This window comes from Macrobrachium rosenbergii, chromosome 2, assembly GCF_040412425.1.
Source record: "Macrobrachium rosenbergii isolate ZJJX-2024 chromosome 2, ASM4041242v1, whole genome shotgun sequence".
Classification (NCBI taxonomy): Eukaryota; Metazoa; Arthropoda; class Malacostraca; order Decapoda; family Palaemonidae; genus Macrobrachium; species Macrobrachium rosenbergii.
Genome location: NC_089742.1, coordinates 52,979,271 through 52,986,770, shown reverse-complemented (window position 1 = coordinate 52,986,770; position 7,500 = coordinate 52,979,271). Strand labels below are relative to the sequence as shown.

At 38.6% G+C, this 7,500-nt stretch overlaps 1 protein-coding gene and 1 long non-coding RNA gene across 4 annotated transcripts in view; one reads left to right on the top strand and one right to left on the bottom strand.

Moving 5' to 3' along the window:
• The window catches only part of LOC136846901 (uncharacterized), a 428,530-nt gene that overhangs the window by 288,645 nt on the left and 132,385 nt on the right, over nt 1–7,500 (bottom strand). The window lies entirely within an intron of this gene.
• Nucleotides 1–7,500, top strand: part of acj6 (abnormal chemosensory protein 6) — a 178,055-nt gene that overhangs the window by 76,740 nt on the left and 93,815 nt on the right. The window lies entirely within an intron of this gene.

Below are 7,500 nucleotides of genomic sequence, written 5' to 3'. Positions count from 1 at the left end.
GCTGCGCTTATCACCAGCGGTTTCTATTGACCTTAAAGAGATCTCATGTTAATGTCAAGCGAAAAAGAGGGCAAGATGGGTATTTTTCCAGACTACTGATTTATTATTATTTTACCCCAACGCCAAATCAAAGTCCTTCAAAAGAAGGCACCGTGCTTACCCCATATAAAAAATGGGAAAAAGCACGTTAAACGAAGGAGATTATTTTATTATGATGTATGGACTGATGTTGCTTCAAAAAAACCAGTCTCATGTGAAAGGGATTTATATCACAAATCCTTCTTTTTTAGTTTTCTGTAAAAGAAAACTTGTCTGTCCGTCCGCACTTTTTCTGTCCGCCCTCAGATCTTAAAAACCACTGAGGCTAGAGGGCTGCAAATTGGTATGTTGATCATCCACCCTCCAATCATCAAACATACCAAATTGCAGCCCTCTACCCTCAGCAGTTTTTATTTTATTTAAGGTTAAATTTGGCCATAATCATGCTTCTGGCAACGATATAGGACATGCCACCACCAGCCCGTGGCTGAAAATTTCATGGGCCGCGGTTCATACAGCATTATACCGAGACCACCGAAAGACAGATCTATTTTCGGTGGCCTTGATTATACGCTGTACAGAAAATTCGATTGCGCCGAAAACTTCGGCGCATTTTTTACTTGTTTTTCTATTTTAACTAATATACCATCAAATTCTGAATCCTTACGAGATAACTGCAAAGATATGCTAATTCTCATTCATTCCCAGAGACTAGGTTGATTTTCGAGTAACTGGAAAGGAAATTTCAAAAAGAAAAATTAGAAAATGCAATCAATGTACTTTCAAACAGAGAAGTTTGCAATCGGCTAGAATCACAACACAACGTGATAAAGGCAGACATGGAAAAATATAAAATTAGTTGAGAGAGAGAGAGAGAGAGAGAGAGAGAGAGAGAGAGAGAGAGAGAGAGAGAGAGATATACAAAATTAGGCATCAAGACAACAGTAACATGCAGAATGCGCGCGCGTGCGTGCATGTGTGTGTGCGTGTGTGTGTGTGTGTGAGAGAGAGAGAGAGAGAGAGAGAGAGAGAGAGAGAGAGAGAGAATATAGAAAATCAGGCATCAAGACAACAGTAACCTGCAAAATGAGAGAGAGAGAGAGAGAGAGAGAGAGAGAGAGAGAGAGAGAGAGAGAGAGAGAGAGAGAGAGAGCTCTCAACCACTTAACAGGCAGTTGTCCTGAGGAGAGAACGACGGAGAAACACACCTATTCCAGCGTTACTCCAAATGAGGAAGAGAAGAAACGAAGACAATTGAGTCCTAAGCGTCTTGACTAATACCTAACCTGTCTGTAACCAGGAGGGGAAAAAATATGTCGTAAGAGCGGCTGACATAAAGTATACATAAGTATGACTGTATGCAGAAAGAAGTAGAGGGAAATGTCAGGACACATATACAATTGAGAAGTATGTATACTTTTATAAATAATATTTATCCATTAAAATTCAATCATGAACATATATTTGATTGAGTTAAATCAAAACTGACTTCTCAAAAAAGACAAAAATAATTTTAAAATAATGAAGAATGAGATGGAAATGGGTGGACACTGACAATAGGAAAATACGTATACTTTACACATAAAAATCATCAATTGCTACTTTATTTTGCCTTAAAGCACAACGCTTGCAACTCATTAATGGACATATGTTTTATTAAATTCAACCAAAATATACTTCTCGAAAACATTAAAAGCATTTATAAAACAATAAATGAAATAAACACAACGTCCAAATAAGCAAAACTTAGCATCTCACCTGTTAACACTCGGCCCATTAGTTCCGTTCTCCACAGCCTACTACACTTTGTTAATGACAAACTTGGTGATAACAAACAAACACACACACACACACACACAAACACTCAATTCCTCCCAGGCAGGAGGTGTTCGAACTATTACCTTCAACCTCGACTTGGGCTTAAATGTACCCAGAAGAGAGGAAAAAGGTTAAGTGTTCTTACGCTGAAACGTTTCACAGGATATTTATTCTTTTTCCTTTCTTTCTTGTCTCCTTGTGTGTGTGTGTGTGTGTGTGTGTGTGTTGGGGTAAGGAAGGCTGGTCAGTAAATCCACCGGGTACATTTTGGTGGGATTTGTAAGAAAGCAATAGTTGAAATATATATATATATATATATATATATATATATATATATATATATATATATATATATATATATATATATATATTATATATATATATAGGATAAAGCTACTTCTAATAACTATATGTATATACAGATATATAATATATATTAGGGAGTAGCTTATCCTATACTAAGTGATGATAACATGAATAGTTTTAAAACTGCAAAAAGAATTCTTGTATCAACATAACCACCACCATGTACTGAAAGATACAAAATTAATGAACGCCAAGAAATACGAAAAGAACAAGAAATATAAAATAAGGAAATTCACAAAACGGCCAACGCAACGTGAACTTGACACAAACATGAAAAAAATAAGAAAAAAATCTTTTCATTTTTCTTTCTGTAAGTGATCTCCGCCATTTCCTTCCTCTGATTCATCGTCAGTTACTCACCTTTTCTCCCCCATGACTGCGACCATCCTTCCTTCCCCTTCCTCTCCCCCTCCCCCCCTGGCCACTTCCACCCCTTCCCTTCCCCCTTCCTCCCTCCACTCCCTGATTGCAACCATCTTTCCATTCCCTCCTCCATACTCCTTCCCTCCCTCCCATTCTCCTCTTGCTTCTCCACTCCCCTTCCCTTTTCTCTCCCTTACCCCCTCCTCTCTTTCTCCCTTCCACCTTTTACTTCCATCCCCCCTCCCCCTTTCACTCCCTTCCACTCCTCTACCGTCAATTCTTTCATCCGAGTGTGAGCACATGTTACCCTCAACTCTACTCCATCCGTGAGACACAACCCCTATTAGGCCCCACCCGATGTCCTTTCACTCGAGTGTGACCTTTTTCTCCTCTCCTCCTGCTCTCTGCCAACTCTCCTAACTCCAAAGAGTCTTCTTCTGCCATATCTTTAACTAGATTCTCTCTCTCTCTCTCTCTCTCTCTCTCTCTCTCTCTCTCTCTCTCTCTCAGCAGAGATTTACTTTCAGATATTTCGTGGGATTTTGTTCGCGGTGTTATTGTTTCGATGTTCGTTTAGTGTTTTTGTTCTCTTTCTGTTTCGTTTTCATCTTTACCAGTGAGAATGACTGAATATTTGGTGTGGTTTATTATTAACCATTACCATCTCTCTCTCTCTCTCTCTCTCTCTCTCTCTATGAGAATGGCTTAACATTTCGTGTGGTTTTTTAATCATCAACATCTCTCTCTTTCTCTTTTTGAGAATGGATTAACATTTCGTGTGGTTTTTTTAAATCAACATCTCTCTTTCTACTTCTGAGAATGACTTGATATTTCGTGTGCTTTTTAATCATTAACCTCTCTCTATCTCTCTCTTCGCCTCCATTCTCAACCCGCATTTTCACCTGCAATCGGTTTCTCTCGCTTCCGAGCTTAATCGCTCGACAAAGATCAGCCCAAACATCGGGCGCCCTTCCCTCTTTCACTGAGACACCTCGAAGGTTTGACTTTACAATTCTTTGTCTGGCTGGCTGTTCGCAGCCGATAAAATAAGGTGGGAAAAAGTTCCTTCTTCTTCTTCTTCTTCTTCTTCTTCTTCTTCTTCTTTCTTTTGTAAACGAGATCTCAGTCTCGACTTCACATCGGGTAAAGCCTTTTTTCGAGACCTATTCCTTCCCGTCTCTCCCTCCGCCAACACGTATTTACTTTGCGCTAGAGCAACGATGTCTTCAACTTGTGTATGATACCAGTGTTGTGGTTTTTTTTTTCTCTTTATTCCGAAAGCATAAGAGTGCGTGCGTGTGTGAGATTTGCATTAACGTGTGATTATGGGGGGCGTAATTAAATGAGTCTTTTTTAAAGGATTTCTTTCAATTCAGTAACGAATGGTATATATGTATTTTGCTATAATGCATTTTCCCGTTCATTTCCTTCCCTCTCGTCTAACGTATTTACTTTTAACGGAGATTCTTAAATTTCCACTGGATCTCACCATCCAGCACAGAGAGAGAGAGAGAGAGAGAGAGAGAGAGAGAGAGAGAGAGAGAGAGAGAGAGAGAGAGAGAGAGAATGTTCTCAATTCAGGCTTTCTTTTGACCTGTCTGGCTTGCAGCAGGCAAAAAGTTTCCCATCACTCGTGGAAGATTAAGTTAAACTAAAACATTAAAACGGAAGAACCGTACAAAAGAGAATTTATTTTGCTTTTGGGTCTACTACATTTATAATAATAATATTAATAATAATAATAATAATAATAATAATAATAATAATAATAATAATAATAATAATTGTCAAATGCAAGGCCCAGCATTTCAAAATCGAAAACGGGAAGTGAAGGGAAATGAAACTTTGAGCTGGATAAAATAACCATTTTACGACTAATGAAAACGAAGTTTACTCTGATGCTCTCACCCATTCACTCCAAGCTCCCTCCCCTCTTTCCCCCTCCCCTCTCCCGGCCCCCATCATCCCACCCCCTCCCCTCACCACTTGAGCCCTCTAAAGTAAGAGACACCATGAGAGAAAACTCTGAAGAAGAAGAGCAAAAAATCCACGATAGATACATACAAGACAAGGGAGAAGTGTATGAGAGAGAGAGAGAGAGAGAGAGAGAGAGAGAGAGAGAGAGAGAGAGAGAGAGAGAGAGAGATGTGGCTAAAGAAAGATTGTGTGTGTGTGTGTGAGAGAGAAGCAAAATCTGTTATGACTCTCGAACCAGTATTGAATTGAGACAGTTTTACTTGGGAAAAAGAGACCCGAAGTAAGGGGTCGAGAAGGGAAGGGAGTGACAGGCGGACGTGGATGAGACAGAAAAGCGCTGTGAAAGGGGGAATGGACGGGGGCGGGGTTGGGGGAGGGTGGGTGCCGGTGAGGTCCCACAAAATATCGATCTCAATTCGTCACATGTGTAGGGCAAGGTAGGAACTGAGCACTTCTAAGTAGTAACACACAGCCTCCTACTTGAACACTCTCTCTCTCTCTCTCTCTCTCCCTCCTTTATTTCTCCAGTACAAGATGTGCTTGAAGTCTTTCGAGCCATTTTTCTTAAATTCATTTCGATTTCCCCGTTGGATTTACAAACTTTTACTGGTTTTCACTTCTTAAAGGTAACGTTTTTGCATCTGAGGACTCGAATTCATTCTCTGTCTCTCGCTTTGTGCTTCTAACCAGATCGGAAACATTTTCCTAATTATTAACTTCTAATAATAAGATCTCTGGTCTGTTCACCCAACTTCTTTGTCTAATAATAACTTTGACGCCATTCTTTCATTCCATACTTCTAATAAGATGTTCACCCAAACTCTCCTCGCTCTCTCTGTCTGTCTGTCTGGCGTATAATAACTTGGAACCATTCCTTAATCATACACTTCTAATAAGACCTTATACACGCTTACCTAAACAGGAATTACTCCGAGATACACCACGGCACGCGATATCCTTCATCTCAGTCTCCTAAGAAAATCCTTGGCTGAAGGATTCCCAAACGTTCGCTCATATATATGTGTGTGTGCGCGCACGCGTGTGTGTGTGTGTGTGTGTGTGTGACAGCTCCCCGACATCGAAGATTAAATTCCGGACGGACAATTTCATTATGTGTCGCGGATCCTATCATCAAAGACGGGCTAAGAGGGTAGAAAATTCACCGTCGGATAACGCCGTCAGGAGAGCCAGCATCCTTGACATAATCTTATCCTCACGAAAGAGACACCGCTCACAACCTTTTTCTTTTCCTTCCTCCTCTTCTTCTGGGTCTTCTTCCTCCTCCTCTTCTTCTCCTTCTTCTTCTTTTGAGTCTTCCTCAACCTCCTTTTCGTCTTCTTTTTATTCTTCGTCTGCATCTTTTCATTCTTCTCCTTTTTCTTCTTTTGGGTCATCCTCCTCCACCTCCTCCTTCTCCTCCTCCTCTTCTTCTTCTTCTTCTTCTTCTTCTTCTTCTTCTTCTTCTTCTTCTTCTTCTTCTTCTTCTTCTTCTTCTCTCGAATCCCGTAAGACAAGATGATCTAAAACTTATCGCAGTTAGTCTAATTACTTTAACTTCCGGGAAACGAAGAAGACTTGGCAGAGAAACAGGAGGTCATTGACGGAAGGGAGTTCGTAATACGAAAAGCAGGAACACAGATCAGCTGTCAACGAATCATACACAAATGTTATTAACAGACTAAGACGGACTGAATTATGATTCGAGTTATGTCTCGAATCACGATCCAGGAATCTCTCCAGGGACTCTGTCAAGTCTCTCCTGCAGTTTTTGACATCGCGGGCGAATCTGATATTCATTTCCTTGATAAATCTTGAGACGAGTAAGTCTGTTTCTTCGCTAGTTGCATGTTATGTTCTTGAACAGATTAAGCCAAGGAACTCTAGACATGTAATAGAATTGTTAGCCTATGTTAGACTATGTCAGGTATAAGGCATAAGGGAATAAATTGATGATTCCAAGCAAAGACGTAAAAATAGCTAGAATAACATATCATTTTCAATATAAGCGTCGACCCTTCGCAAAAATATATTTTAACCTTTGGTATAATAGTAATACATCATAGATACAACACCTAAAATAAGAATAATATTTTCTAACCCTCTTAATTTAAAAACTACCAAAGAAGTAATAAAAAGAGATGAATATCAGAAGAAATAAGGATCCAAAAGGCACAACAACGAGGAAAATTATGAGCTGGCTAAAATCAACTGAAAGAACAGTTATCTAGTACGTAACTGATTTTTCTGTAAATGTTAATTCCGTTTCAAGGGAACGCATATTTCAGCTAAATGTCAATGAATATATATATATATATATATATATATATATATATATATATATATATAAACATAGATAAATATATACATATGTATATTGTATAATATATATATATATGTATACATATATATATACATATAATACATACATATACATAATATATATATATGTATAAATATACATCAATATATATATATATATATATATATATATATATATATATATGTATATATATATATACAAAGGACTTCATCGTCACGTTTTTATTAATAAAATGGCTGTCAGCAATAATAAGTTGTATTTCAATATAGTGATTTATAGGTAACTTACATTATAAGACGACCAGGTGTCTGAAATAAAAAATATTTAACCAAGGAGATAATAGTATTAATGGTATATTTATGCGATTGTAACGCCAGTTCAAGTACTAGCAACACCTCATTACATGAATGATCGAATGACTGAAGCACAGATCATAAACGAGAGAGAGAAAAATGGCAAAAGCAAAATGAAGGAACCTCGGCATTACATCACTCCACCACCAGACGGGAATGAAATGACATAAAGTCTACGTTTTCTATGCGCCCTGTTTCACTAACATGGTTACGGGATCCCAGATTTATTCTCCTCAACTTCCAGCTGGTCTCCAGTCTGTTTCG